The sequence below is a fragment of the Nicotiana sylvestris genome, chromosome 12 (genome assembly GCF_000393655.2).
Source record: "Nicotiana sylvestris chromosome 12, ASM39365v2, whole genome shotgun sequence".
Lineage (NCBI taxonomy): Eukaryota > Viridiplantae > Streptophyta > Magnoliopsida > Solanales > Solanaceae > Nicotiana > Nicotiana sylvestris.
The window spans coordinates 5,732,334-5,747,305 of record NC_091068.1 but is presented as its reverse complement, the minus strand read 5'-3'; positions in this window follow the sequence as shown (position 1 = coordinate 5,747,305).

Genomic DNA, 14,972 nt, shown 5'->3' with positions numbered 1-14,972 from the left:
TTGTGTTTCCCACTTTGTATTGAAGAAAGATGTGTAATAAGGCAAATATTCAAAAAAAAATAAATTTGCGTTTCATATTTCCGTTAGTAATTTTCTTTAGAATAATAATTGTAGAAATGAAAAATATATATTTTTGAGGTGGTTTTTCCTTTAGGCAATTAATATCTAGAACTTAAAATAAAAAATTGTTTTTATATTTCCTTTAGTATATTAGGACTAAAAATTCAAAAAAAAGATTGTCTTTTAGTACTTTGTTTTTTTTTTAAAAACGTTTTCTTTAAAGTATTAATATCAAAAATCCAAAAAAAATTTTTTTTGAGGTTATTTTTTGGGAAATTAATGAAAAATAAAAAAAATATTCTTTTATTTTCACTAGAACTTTAGGATATTGTACATAGAAGAAAAAAGGAACATACTTTATCTTTTGTTTGTCTTTAAGGTTTCTTTCTTAGAAAATCAAAAACTAAAATCCAAAAACAGTTTTTTTTTTGTTTATCTTTTTCATTTCTCATTTTGAAATCTTTCTTCAAGGATATCAAATGAAAATTCAAAATATTTTTCTTTGGTTTATTGGTTAGATTTCCTTCCTAAAAAAAATCAAAAATCAAAAAATATTTTTCTCTTGTAGGATTTTTTCCTTAATAATTTCCCATAGAGTGTTTGTTTCAAAAGGAAGAAAAAAAAGAGAACAAAAATATTTACTCGTTAAGCTTGAGTTTATAATAGGTTATAGAATATTAAGTCTAGAAATTCAAAAAAAAGGGGGGTTTTGTTTCTTTTATTTCTCTTTTTTCATCAGAGTAGTCATTAAGGTAAAAAAGAAAAAAAAAGATAACTATAGTTTGTTTGCTTTATTCTCGATCTCCCAGAACTACGCAAAGATCTGATTCATGCGGCGTCATGATACGTAGGCAACCTACATAGGGTTCGATCGAATCATTTTTTTACTGTTAAAAGAAAAGAAAAAAAAAGGAAAAAAGGAAAAAGAGATGAAATTGTGGGATAAGAGGAAAGAAAAGAGTGAAATTAGAAAAAGAGGAAGGAAAATGATCAAGCAAGTGTTGGAAAAGCAAAGAAAAGAAAGGATTGAAATGAACAAATTGAGATGATGCCAACTGACCTTCGTACCCTCGAAGTCTTTTAGAACCGATAACTGTGGCTAGGTGCATTGCACATAAAGTGAGATTATCTTATGTTAAATGCCCTAACGCTAATGTGATGACTTCATTTTGTTATATTCATAGCAGAAAGGTAGTTAGATTGTGGTTTATAAAGTAGTAACTCTTCTCCACAACATAAAGTCAAAAGACAATGGGAGACAACAACAGAACTGAGTTGGTTGATACCGGTGCCCAGAAGCAGTTGTTGGAATAGGACAATGGGTTGGTTGAAGAGGTAAATATGTTAAGACAACACATGGCGTACATGTATCAGGCTTGGATGACTGGGAAGGCACTACCCCCGCCACCACCTAGCTTCCTAGATGCTGCACTTACCCAAACTCCGGACCCAATGCCAAATGATCATCCATACTCTCCAGATCCACCCGCTTATCACAGCTTTCCCAACTACCCTAGTAGCTCCATCACTCGTCCTCCAACTATCTTTTCCCAAAAGTGATTTCCTGTCACATCCACTATCCCCGACAATGAACACCCACTCAAAGCTCATTATACCCAACATTACTCCTCAAAGGTTGCCCATAAGGTCCCTAACTCATACAAGTAGGGCCCGCGTGATGAGCCTCATGTTAAAAATGAAAAGTTCACAGGAAGAGAAGGGAGAGATGGGATACCAGGAGGCTAAAAGGCATAGAACAGTCCTTAGAGAACAAGCAAGGAATGGGAGACCAGGGTAGCATGGATTGCGGGATTTAAAGTGCCAAAATTTAACTTTTATGATGGGCGTGGGGATCCGGTAGCCCATTTGAGGGTCTTTTGCAGTAAAATGAGAAGTGTTGGCGAGAAAGATGATTTGTTCATGGCTTATTTTGATGAGAGCTTGACTGAGGCAGCTTTGGAATGGCATATCAAGATGTTGGTAAATGGCCTACATTGGGTGACATGACTCAAGATTTTGTTCCATACTTTCAATACAAATCAGGCGTTACCCCAGACCGCTCTTCCCTATCTAGAATGGAAAAGAAGCCAGAGGAAAGCTTTAGGGAGTTTGGGCTCAGATGGAGGGAGCAAGATGCTCAAGTCAGTACCCTAATTGGTGAAAAAAATGGTTGAGCTTTTCCTACGAGCCTAGGGGCCCACCTACTTCAGTCATTTCATCCCGGCCTTGGGTAAGCCTTTCAATGATGTGTTAAAAATGGGGGAGATAGTAGAAGAGAGAATCAAGTCAGGCAAAATCATGAGTTATTCGGCATTGAAAGATACTACAAAAGACATTCAGAACATCCGAGTAAATTTGGGTGGAAGAAAGAGAAATAGAAAAGATGATCCGATGGGCCTCCTGCTAAGCACTTCCAGCCTTACATCGTCCCCATGGATATCCTTGTGCACCGGATGACCCTCCCCAATGCTACTTTTCTCCACAGAACTCCTAAAGTCACATCACTTTCCTAGTACCCTATCCATAATGGACCACCATATGCTCCACACCCACAAGGCTCGCGATGGCCCACACCACTTCCCCAAATGTCTTATTCGCCCCCACGAGCCTACCGAAACCCTCTTGGATCAGGTTTTCGGCCCAATCAAGCATTTAAGAACGAGAGGTTGCAGAGAAAGAAAACCTTCACTCCATTGGGAGAGTCATATGCCAGTCTGTTCTAGAGGCTAAGGAAATTGGACATGTTGAAGCCGATTCAAATAAAAATGCAAAACCCTCTTCCAAAGAAGTTTGATTTTTCTCAAAGGTGCGCATATTGCTTAGATGCCTCGGGGCATGACATAGAGAAGTGTTGGCATCTGAACAAAGCAATTCAGAAGCTTATTGATGTAGGTGACATTGTCGTACAAAATCCAGATACAACAGACACTAGCCAAGGTCCATCGCCTATGCGTAATGAGACGCATATGGTGGGTATGATTTATTTTGAAAAGGGATATGATAATTATTCTGAGATCCTTGTAGGTCCACGCACTACGAAGCTTTTGGCGCTATCAGAGGTTGATCCTAAGAATGAGAAGGCACATGGAACCCAAAAGCAATTTGTTAAGAATAATGTGATGGAGACTTGTGAAGGTCCTAGTATTGTTGATGCAGAAGTCAGTGGCTAAGATGCTGAGTTTGGTGATTGGAAAGACGCTCTTTTCTTGGTTAGCCAGGGAGAAGTTTTGGTGGTTTATTTTTGTTGTCATTTCTATTATCCGGGTTATTTCCAGGGTTGTAATCCGGATATTGTCTTGTGACTCAAACCCTTGTATCCTTTTATTTTGCCTAGTTGTTTAGTCATAGCAGCTCGTTTAGTGTTGTCTAGGTTTGTTCTAGGTTTGTAACCCCAGTTTAGTTTTCTTGTTTTGTTGTTCAAATCCTTTCACCAGTTGTCTAATGCAATTTTCTGTTTTCTGTAACTGCTAGTCATTTTTGTTTAGTTCTCTTTTCTTTTATAGTTCTTTTCTTGTTGACCCTAGTGACATGACATGCACGCATAATTCTCAGCCTGGTTTTAAAAGTCAATTTAGTCATGAAGCAATAAAACAATTTTGAAGATGATAGGGACATTTGAGGGAAATAAGTAAAGGCATTTTGAGATCACTTCAAGCCCGAATTGTGTGAAACTAGGGCAGGTAAAACATAAAGAAACCCTATTGAAATGCATCATGCCGCATCGGGTTGAAGCTAAAGGCAAGTTTGCCCAAATTGACTGGAGCCGTTCGTGGTAGTGAGAGTGAGAGTGTTGTCCAAAGGTGCTTTTTATTTAGCAAATGTAGAAGGCAAATGTGTGTATATGACTATCAATTCTAATGCAGTCAAAATATATTATGTGTCATTTCTTTAGATTGTTTAATTGTGCTATTTGCATCTGGCGTGCTTTGAAGATTGGAATGACGAAGACATTTTATTCTGCTATCTAAACACTTTATCCTTTGTTACCCTTTTGAGCCTTATTTATTTCTTTTTCATACTCCTCTTTTGGAATTAGTAGTAAAGTTCAGAAACGCAAGTGCAAAATGTAAGTAAACGACAAAGAGAAAAAGAGAAAGAAAAGAATGAAAATAAAAAGAACAAAAAAGAAAAAGAGAGGAAAAAACAACAAAAAGAAAAACAAAAAGAAGAAAAGAAGACAAAGAAAAAGAAAAGAAAAATCACAACAAACAAAGTAATTCCTATGACATGAACTACGTTCGATCTGATTCCTTTTAAGGATACGTAGGAAGCCTCACGGTTCGGTCCCATCAAAATAAAAATCCAAAAGTCCCCAAGCAAAGAAATTGGGGCAGAAGTTGCGGTTGTTGTGAGAAAATCTGGTTCCAAAAGTTGTAATTTTGAACGCGGTTGAGCTTGTTTTGAGCCTTTTGATACCCTTTCTTTCTAACCCCATCCAAAAGCCCATATTACGGTCCAGAGAAAGACCTTCCGATCAGTCTTTGAGAGATGCCAAGGCAAGCAAGTAGAGGTGAATCATATAATGGGAAACATTCCGGTCCAAACGAGGAAAATGAAAAATGAGAGAGTCTTATTGGTGAAAACCCTTACAGGCACCGTAAGGCGATGAAATCTGAGAGAAATAAAAAATGAGAGAGTCTTATTGGTGAGAACCTTCACGAGCACCTTGAGGCGACTATAAGTTGAGAGAAAAAACAAAATGAGATAGGCTTGATGGTGAAAACCCTTCGGGCACTACAAGTCGAATAGGGATTGTGAATCCGATTGGATAATCGGAGCATTGAAGCCCAGTTTCACGGTTTGGGGGTATAACAAGAGTTGAACATTAGACTTTCTTGATAGAATATCCATAGGTGCATGTCATGGTTATTAGAGTTGGTATCCACATCTGATAGGTTTCGACTTTGTAGTTTTCTTGTTAGGAATCATCTCTTTCCATTGTTCTTTACTCTGTTCCGGTTGTCTTGTTTACTTCCTCTTCCTGAGTCTGTTTGGTCAGAACAAGTGAGAAATGACTTCAAAATTTGCCACCAGCTTTCCATTTGCACAAAACGGGATCTGGCTAGCAAATCAAAGTGTCATAAGTCAAGAAAGAACAACAAGCACACTGAGTTGGTAACAATCAACATTCTTTGGGATCCATGTGAAATACAAAGGTTTGGTATATCTCAATTCATGAACAATGCAACAGATGGAGGGTGTTAGGTGAACGGATCAAAGGTATTTTCTGTGATAAGATTAACAAAGAAAGTGGTTAGTGAATAAACAAGCAAGGTCTTCCAAGCAGAAATCAAAGTTATCATAGCAAGTGAAGGAGAAATAGACCTCAAGGCCAAGGCCAGTGGTTTAAGTCAAGAAAGAACAACATACGCACTGAGTGGGTGGCAATTGACATGCTTTGGGATTCATGTGAGACACAAAGGTTTGGTAAATGTCAGTTCATGAGCAATGCAATAGATAAAGGGTATTGGGTCTGAACAGAGAAGAGGTATTTTCTGTGATTAGGGTGATAGAGAGAGTGGTTAGTCAATAAACAAGCAAGGTCTTTGAGTGGAAATCGAAGTTATCATGGGAAGTGAAGGAGCAATCACCCTCAAAGTCAAGGCCACAAACCAACCACCATATTTTTAAACCGACAAGATTTTTCTTAGATTTGAAACAGGGGCAGAAAATTTCGATTGTTTCAGAGGAACCCTCCGTAAGGAAAGGCAAGCACCAAACAGGTTTGACAGTAAATTCTTAGGACCCTTCGGGAAAATGGGACCTAGTTTAAAATTCAAAACAATCGTAAGTAGCAAGATCTAGTGTAAGTGTACCCCAAAGGGATATAAGTTGGTTTAAAAGTTTGCATGTTTAAGATAGGATTCAATTAGAAGTTTTCAGGTACCTCCTGAATAATGAGACCTAGCTTTAAGATTTTCATTAGATAACAAGGTTTAGCGTAAGATCAGTTGTAGGGAGGTATAATTCAGCCGTAAGAGTTCTATCGCAGGGAAGTATAATTCAGCTGTAAAAGTTGTCACTCTTAAGATAAGGTTTGATTTTGATTTTCAGGACCCTCCCGGATAATGGGACGTAGTTTTAAAACCTTCTTAGATAACAAAATTTAGCGGAAGTCATACCTTTAATACATATAATTTAGATTAAAACTGTCATTTAACTAGGAGTTTTCAGGACCCTCAAGGATAATGGGACCTAACTTTCAAACTCTTAGTAATATTTGGTAACATGATTCAGTTTAACACTCACAAATGTGCCCAGCTACCAAACCGGGGCAGAAAATTTTCTTTGTTTTGTCTATTTTTGTTGAAATCAGGCACCCAATTGGAGAACAGGGAAAAACAATTAAAGTTCAACAATCAGGCGCCCACCTGGAGAGCACGGGAATACAATTCAAGTTCAGCAATCAGGCGTCCACCTGGAGAGCACATGAATATATTTCAAGTTCAGCAATCAGGCACCCAACTGGAGAGAACGGTAATACAATTCAAGTTCAGAAATCATGCGCCCACCTGGAGAGCACAGGAATACAGTTCAAGTTCAGCAATCAGGTGCCCACCTGGAGAGCACGGGAGTACAGTTCAAGTTCAGCAATCAAGCGCCCACCTGGATAGCACGGGAATACAGTTCAAGTTCAGCAATCAGGCGCCCACCTGGAGAGCACGGGAATACAGTTCAAGTTCAAAAATCAGGTGCCCACCTAGAGAGCACATGAATATAGATCAAGTTCAGCAATCAGGCGCTCACTTGGAGAGCACAGGAATACAGTTTAAGTTCAGCAATCAGGCGCCCACCTGGAGAGCACGGGAATACAGTTCAAATTTTGGCAATCAGGCGTCCACCTAGAGTAAAGGAAAGCATCCCAGATTATAATTCGAGTTCAGCAATCAGGCGTCCACCTCAAGAAAAGGGAAAGTGTCTCAGATCACAATTCAAGTCAGCAACAAAGGGACTTCATCTAGAAAATACAAGTCAACAAGGCAACATGAATTACGAAATCAAGTTTGAAGATATAGATAGGATTCTTGTAATGCATAGATCATAGTTTAGTCTAGCTTATTTTATTTTTTCATGGTGTAATAAGGAAGTCAGTAAGCAGTAGCACCTGCAGCTAGCAAGTGTCAAGGTTCAAATCCAAAGTCTGCATGAAAAACCATTTAAGACTCAAGATCAAGCTTCAAAAGACTTATAAATAGGAATCTTATAACTCGTAGTTAACAGACTTAGCTAGTCTTTTTCATCTTGTGATTTTTTGATGTAATAACAGGACCGCGGACCGGAACCTCGGCAGAACGTCACCTTGACTGGCTCTCCACCTCGGCATACTCCATCATCTCACTCACCTCTGAACTACACGTGGCATGATTCCTTTATAGCCAAGGATATGTAGGCAGCTCAGATACCAGGGCTCGGTCACATTCCCCTTTTCACTTAGTTTTGGTCTCCTTAAATAAGGGTCGGGTTAAAAAACCTGTCTAGTCGTTCTTTGTCTGAAAGCTCTTCGCGTTTCCAGCCAAAGAGGGGCAACTGTAGACATGTGATTTTTGACCCTCCCCAATATTTTTTCATATTTAGCACGTAAATATTTAATTTAGGCCTAATATAGCTATTTCAACTCATTTTTACTATTTTACTTTATTTTATTACAAGAAAAATGAAAATTACAAAAAAATATTTTAGTATGTATCTTTCATAAATTTAAAAACAAAAATACAAAAAATAGTACTTTATTTTTATCTTTATATAATTTTGAAAATACAAAAATATATAATAGTTTCATGTTAGCTTTTGCATTGTGTAGTATTTTTATCTTATTTTAAAATGAGTCAATTAAGGTGTTGGATCGCAATTTTAAGAGTTTTAGAGCCCAATTTTTGGCCCAATTCGGATTAGTCCATTAAGCCTAAGGACCCTTCTAGACTCTTCTTTGGAACAAAAATAAATAAAAAAGACCCTAAGGACTTAACACAGAAGACCTAGGGACTAATTGGTAAAATACACAAAATAATAACCTAAACCTAGACTCTACATATAGGAACGCCTAAATCAGCAAAAAGGACAACAAAAATAATGCTGGAAAAGCTGAAAAGCTGCGCCAAAAGAGGACCCCCACCCCCTCGGATCATCATCTTCACCCTCCTTTTCAAGTCTTCTTCTTCAAAACTTCTTTAGAACATCCATCAACGGGAACCTTCAGCAGCACCAAACCAACACAAGCCATGCCACCTTCCCAAACTCAGTAGTGCTGCATTTGAGCAAAACCAAACGACACCTCCTCCCCAACGTATCTCCTTCTTCTTTTACACACGTACACAGAGCCGATCTGATTCCCAAACTCGCCGGAAACCAGCCATGAGAAGCAATGAAAACCGACCAATAATTCCAATTTTGGAACGCAATCAAACAGCCTCAGAACCTGTCGAAACACCAACTCGAGATTTCCAGCCCGTGGTCGAGTTTCTGTTGCCATTCACGATTCCGTTCGAGGTCTTCGGGTCCCTCTTCTGGTTGTGGTCATTTTCTGGTGCGTTTCTGTTTCCTTACTCTACTTTGATGTGATTGAGAGAAAATTACAGTAATAGAGATCTTCTCATTTCCGTTTACATAGTTGTTTGAACATTTTGAGTGAGTTTCCTTGTTTAATGTTGTTGGATATGCTATAATTTGTTCTGTTACTTAGTCTGCTAGTTGGGTTAGTTTGCTGTGTTTTTGTTTGAAATTAGCTTAAAATCTCTAAAAATGTTGAGTTGCTTGTTATTTTATGAATTAACAATTGTTCAGTTAAATTAAATTAGGAAGAGCAAATAAATGGGTTGTTGGGTAGTTTAACATATTTGCCTTCTCTCTCAATTTGTCTAATTTTCTCCAGTTCATTTACGTTACATTCGATTCCCCCTCAAAATTGCTGGTTTGCCATTTTTGTTTTGTTTTCAATTGCGTAGGACGCCAATTCTTTTCAGACTCGGTTGTTGAAACTTTTCTGATTGGTAGTGTTTAGTCGAACAGTTTTACGTCGCTCTAAATTGGAAAATTGGATCAACGAAAATAAATTTGTTACTTTATATATTTTATGGCGCTATGAGTTCGTCATTTGTTTTTAATTGGTTTCAAGTTAACGCCACTTCCTTTCTTAAATTTGAAAATTTTGTATTGCTTATGCCAGCCATTCCTATAGCTTTTCTCTAATTTTTTTTTATTTATCTCATTGTTGTTATTCAAGATATCAACTACTTTTTTGTCCAATTCCTAAGGATTCAGTTTCAGAGGTCTGGAATGTGCATTGTTGCATTCTTTATTCCCACCACTAGTTAAAAAAGAAAAAGAAGGTGTGCCATATCAAATAACACAAAATAGCTTATGGCCCTCAAAATTTAGTTTGGATTCTCTTTAAAAATTGGAATCAAGGAGTGCCGTGCCAAATAAAATCTTAAAATGCACGACCCTCATTTTTAATGTGTTTGCTTTTTAGAAATCGAGGTGAGCCATTTAGCGAATTTTTCATGGCCCTCGCAAATTTAAAAACGCGTAGTTGATTTAGGCGCGTTATTTTAATAATTAATTTCCTTAAACTCGGGTGTGCATTTCATGTAACCCAAATCCAAATCCTAACAACGTTAAATAAAATATGTCGCGGATTGCGGGTGTATTTCATGTGGCATGATCCAAAGACGTGTTTTGTATAATGTTGAAATATTCCTAAAAATGAATAAAAGAGGTTTAAAAGTAAAAATGCATATAGGTTTGAAAGTGTTCTAAAATCGGATAATTACGCCAATAATAACAGTTGAGCGACCGTGCTAGAACCACGGAACTCGGGAATGCCTAACACCTTCTCACGGGTTAACAGAATTCCTTACCCGATTTTTGTGTTCGCGGACTGTAAAACAGAGTCAATCTTTCCTCGATTCGGGATTCTAAACCGGTGACTTGGGACACCATAAATTATCCCAAGTGGCGACTCTGATTCTTTAATAATTAATCCCATTTCGATTGTTGCTTTAAGTTGTAAAAAACTCCCTTATATACCCCTTTATGGGGGTGTAAGTAAAAAGGAGGTGTGACAATACTTTCAGTATTGATAGATCTATCAGCAGTAATACCTTTTAAGGCGAGTCACGATCTAATTGTTGGGCAATTTGACTTCATCTTGATATTCCGGCTCGTATGATCTTTTACCGGTGACAGCTGAAACCCGATAGCGACCTTCCCACATTGGACCCAGCTTCCCAGCATTGATTTCCTGAGTGCTCTGAGTCACCTTCCTCAAAACCAAGTCTCCTACTTTGAAATAATGGAGATTTGCCCTAAAATTATAGTATCTCTCTATCCTTTGCTTATGAGCCACCATCTTCACATATGCCAAGTCCATGTGTTCATCGAGCAAATCCAGCTTCACCAGCAATGCCTTATTATTTGCTTCTTCGTTTGCTCAGAAAAACCATAAGGTTGGTTCCACTACTTCCACCGGTATCAGAGCTTCCGCGCCATATACGAGAGAAGAGGTATATATCCCATGCTTGACTTTGCTGTCGTCCAATACTCCCATAGCATGACCAGTAACTCTTTGGGCCATTCGCCTTTAGCAGCTTCTAACCTCTTTTTAAGGATTTAGATAATCACCTTATTGGTTGACTCTGCCTGTCCATTAGCGCTCAGATGGTACAGTGAGGATGTATTCCTCTTGATTTTCAAATTTTTGAGAATTTTTGTGACTTTTGAGTCTATGAACTGTGGTGTATTGTTGCACACAATTTCCTTCGGATTCAGAATCGATAGATTATGTGGTCCCATAGGAAGTCGGCCACTTTGCGCTCACCGATCTTATCGTAAGGACATGTTTCAACCCATTTAGTGAAGTACTCAGTTAAAATTAAGAGGCTTCTTACCTCTCCGACACCCGGTGGCAGTGGACCAACAATATCCATCCCCAATTTCATGAATGGCCACGGGGATAACACCGAATGCAAGAGTTCCGCCGGTTAGTGTATCAACTACGCATATTGTTGACATTTGTCGTATTTATGAACAAATGTCTTTGCGACTCGTTCCATCCGAAGCCAATAACATCCTACCCTAACCAGCTTTAGTACCATCAAATCAGCGGTGAAATGGTTCCCACAAATTCCTTGGACTTCTCTCATCACGTAGTCCACCTCCGAGGTTCCTAGACATCGGTTTACATGCCTTGGTATAATCTCCTATATAATTGCCCGTCCATGAGGCAGTGCGAGTCGCTTTGGTATGTAGTGCCCGGGATGCCTTCGGGTCTTCAGGCAACTTGCCATGCCGAAGATATTCGACGAACTCCATGCAAGCAATGCCTGAACCTTATTCACTTTACTACCAGCTGTGAATCACATTTGATCTATATGACCTCTGAGCCAAGTCCCCGGACCAATTCAAGTCCTGCAACCAAAGACTCCTACTCGGCTTCATTGTTAGTTAAAGGAACTGTCCTAATGGCCTTCCTCAGGGTTTCCCCCGAGGGCGTGGTTAGAACCACCTCGAGCCTAGACCCTTTTCATTAGAGGCTCCATCCATAAACAAGGTCCAAACTCCTGATGTCGTTTCTAACATTAATACTGCCTCTTGATCGGCTATGGACATTAACCGGGGACTGAAATCAATCAAAACTTATGATTTGATCATAGTCCTAGACTTGTATTCAATATCAAACGCACTAATTTCGACAACTCATTTTGCCAACCGTCCTGACAACTCAGGCTTGTGAAGAACATTCCTCAAGGGGAAGGTTGTCACAACAGCTATCTGGTGGCACTAAAAATAAGGCCTAAGCTTTTAAGAGGTGACTACGAGAGCTAAGGCCAACTTTTCAAGGTGTGGATAGCGAGTCTTCACTCTTGACAATATTTTACTGACATAATAGATAGGAAATTGCGTACCTTCATCCTCTCGGACTGAAACGACACTCATCGCTACTTCTAAGACCACTAGATATATTGGCAAATTTTCACCTTCCCCCAATTTCGATAGTAGCGGGGGGATTTATATGTACCATTTCAAATCTTTAAAAACTGTTGGCATTCTGTAGTCCATTCAAAATTATTCTTCTTCTTAAGAAGTGAGAAGAAACGATGATATTTTTTCGAGGATCAAAAGATAAATTTGCTTAAAGCAGTTAATCTTCTAGTTAGCCTCTAAACTTCTTTTATGCTCGTTAGTTGTTTCGGGATGTCTTTGTTGTCTTTGATTTTATCGGGATTCACCTCGATCCCTCTTTGTGACCAAAAGCCCCAAGAACTTACCGTAACCAACCCTGAACACCTATTTTTCCGGGTTGAGCTTTATATTATGCTTCCTCAAGATGTCGAAGGTTTCTTGGAGGTGTTTCAAATGATCACCTACACTCAAAGACTTTATTAACATGTCATCAATATTTACTTCCATTTTTTTGCCTATATGTTTCTCGAACATCTTATTAATGAGCCTTTGATAAGTGGTTCCAGCGTTTTTAGGTCAAGTGGCATCACATTATAATAATATTTTCCAAAGTTCATTATGAACGAAGTTTTTTCTTAATCCTCTAGGTTCATCTTGATTTGATTGTACCCGGAGTAGGTAGTGAGGAAACTCATTAACTTGTACCCGGCCGTTGCATCAATTATTTGATCAATGTTTGGAAATGGGAATGAGCCTTTAGGGCGAGCCTTATTTAAGTCCTTATAATCTACACACATTATAAACTTGTTATTCTTCCTTGGAATGATAACTACATTAGCTAACCATTTGGGATTCTTTACCTCCCGGATCGAAGCGATGTCGAGTAGTCAATTTACCTCTTCTTTAACAAACCTACTTCTGACCTCGGCTATCGGGCATTTCTTTTGCCTTACCGGTAGGAAGTTCAGGTCCAGGATTAGCTTGTGCACGACCACCTCTAATGGGATACCTGCCATATCTGAGTGCGACCATGCAAAACAATCAACGTTAGCTTTAAGGAAATTAATAAATCCTTAACTGAGTTTGGAATTGAGTCATGTTACCAAGTGAAACTTCCTTTCCAAGAATTATTCGAACAAAGCCACTTGCTCGAGTTATTCTATAGTAGACTTGGTTGCATTTGTCTCCTCCAGTACTTGAAAGTATCTTGACACCTAGTGGGATTCTAATGATTCCTCGCCTTTATCATCTTCATTGGTCTAGGGAGAAGGTGTCAGTTGCGATAATTGCTATTTGTTGGGCTCCTTCCCTTTGCTCCTGGAAATTGACATTGCGTTCATCTCTTTTGTTGCTGCTTGATCTCCTCTTATCTGCTTGATTCCTTTCGAGGATTATGTTGTAACCCATGTCGCCATCTACCACTTCAAATAAGGTGGTCTTGGTTACTTCTTCAGCATTCGTGGGCAGCATGATCTTTCCCCGGATTATCACACTTGTCAAGTTGAACCTAGCGAATAGTTTTGTTGCCGGAATGATACTTCTAGTTAACTTTGCTTGTTCCGGCACTCTCCATTGAATGATGTTCGCCGAGCTTCCTGGGTCAACCAAAATACGCTTAAGCTTCAAAACTAAGACATTGAGAGAAATTACCAGGGCATCATTATGTGGCAGAAGAAGTCCATCGACGTCTTCCTTCATGAAGGTGATATCATCTTCTACAACTTCCCGGATTCACTTGTTGTGGGTCACTGATATCTTAGTTTTCTTGGTCGTTGAGAGATTATGCCATTAATTTCATTCCCTCCAAAAATCATGTTGATAGTCAACCGAGGGGGTCTTCTGCTATCTTCAAAGGCTTCGCATTATCCTGGATACGACCGTAATTGTTCTTGGTCCGGTCACTCAACAACTCCCTGAGATGGCCGTTATTCAATAATGTGGCCACCTCTTCAACAGATGTCATCAATCCCCAGTTCTCTGGCCGTTGAGTCCGATGATATGCGCACCATAAGTTAGGATCCCTCTAGATGGGATCATACCTGATTGGCTTTGAGAATCGTGCTTCTTTAATATTCCTCATCGCTAATACCAAGTCCACAACACTGATGTTGAAATTATTATCTGACAACCTAGGATATGTGGAATCCTGGGCCCGTGGTACCTCTTTTTCTTGAAGTAATCTGTTGCTCCAGCCACAGTCAGTTTTTCTGTAGGAGCAAACCTATTCAAGCACCTGAACCCTTTGTTGTTGCGTCCTTTGGTTTTCTCATATGACAGGAAACGACCTTTAGAAGATCGTCGGTACACATCAAAATTGCTTTTGAACTTATCCTGGTTCTTGTCTCGATCCCGTCCCTTGGTTAATTTCAGGAACACGAGAACTCGAGTTGATCGTCTTCTATCCTTATTTTTGACTCATAAAGGTTATGAAAATCTGCCCATGTAGTCTCTTGGAATTCAAGTAGGCTTTCCATCAGCTTTCGAGAGGCGTCAGAGCTCCTCAAATTCAAACCCTTTGTGAACGCCTCCGCTGCCCACTCGTATGGTACGGCCAATAGAAACATCCTCTCTTTCTTGAATCTGATCATGAATTCCCGCAACAATTCAGACTCACTTTGTGCGATCCTGAATATGTCCGCCTTCATGGCTCGGGCATTTCTGGCCCTAGCATGGGCCTTAATGAATGAATTTGTAAGCATTTCAAAAAAGTCAATTGAATGCTCGAGTAAGAGTTAATACCATGCCAGGGCCCCCTTTGTGATGGTTTCTCCAAACTTCTTCCGTAGAACCAATTTGATCTTATATTGAGCCAAATTGTTCCCTTTCACAACCGTGGTATAAGTTGTGATGTGCTCCTGCAGGTTTGAAGTCCCATCGTGTTTTCGTATGTCTGTCATCTTGAACCTCTTCGAAACTAACTCTAGTGTTGCACTTGATTTAGACAGCAACTGAGTGTATTTATTCGAATCTGGGCCCTTCAAAACTTGTGGTGCACTCGGAATCTGATCTGT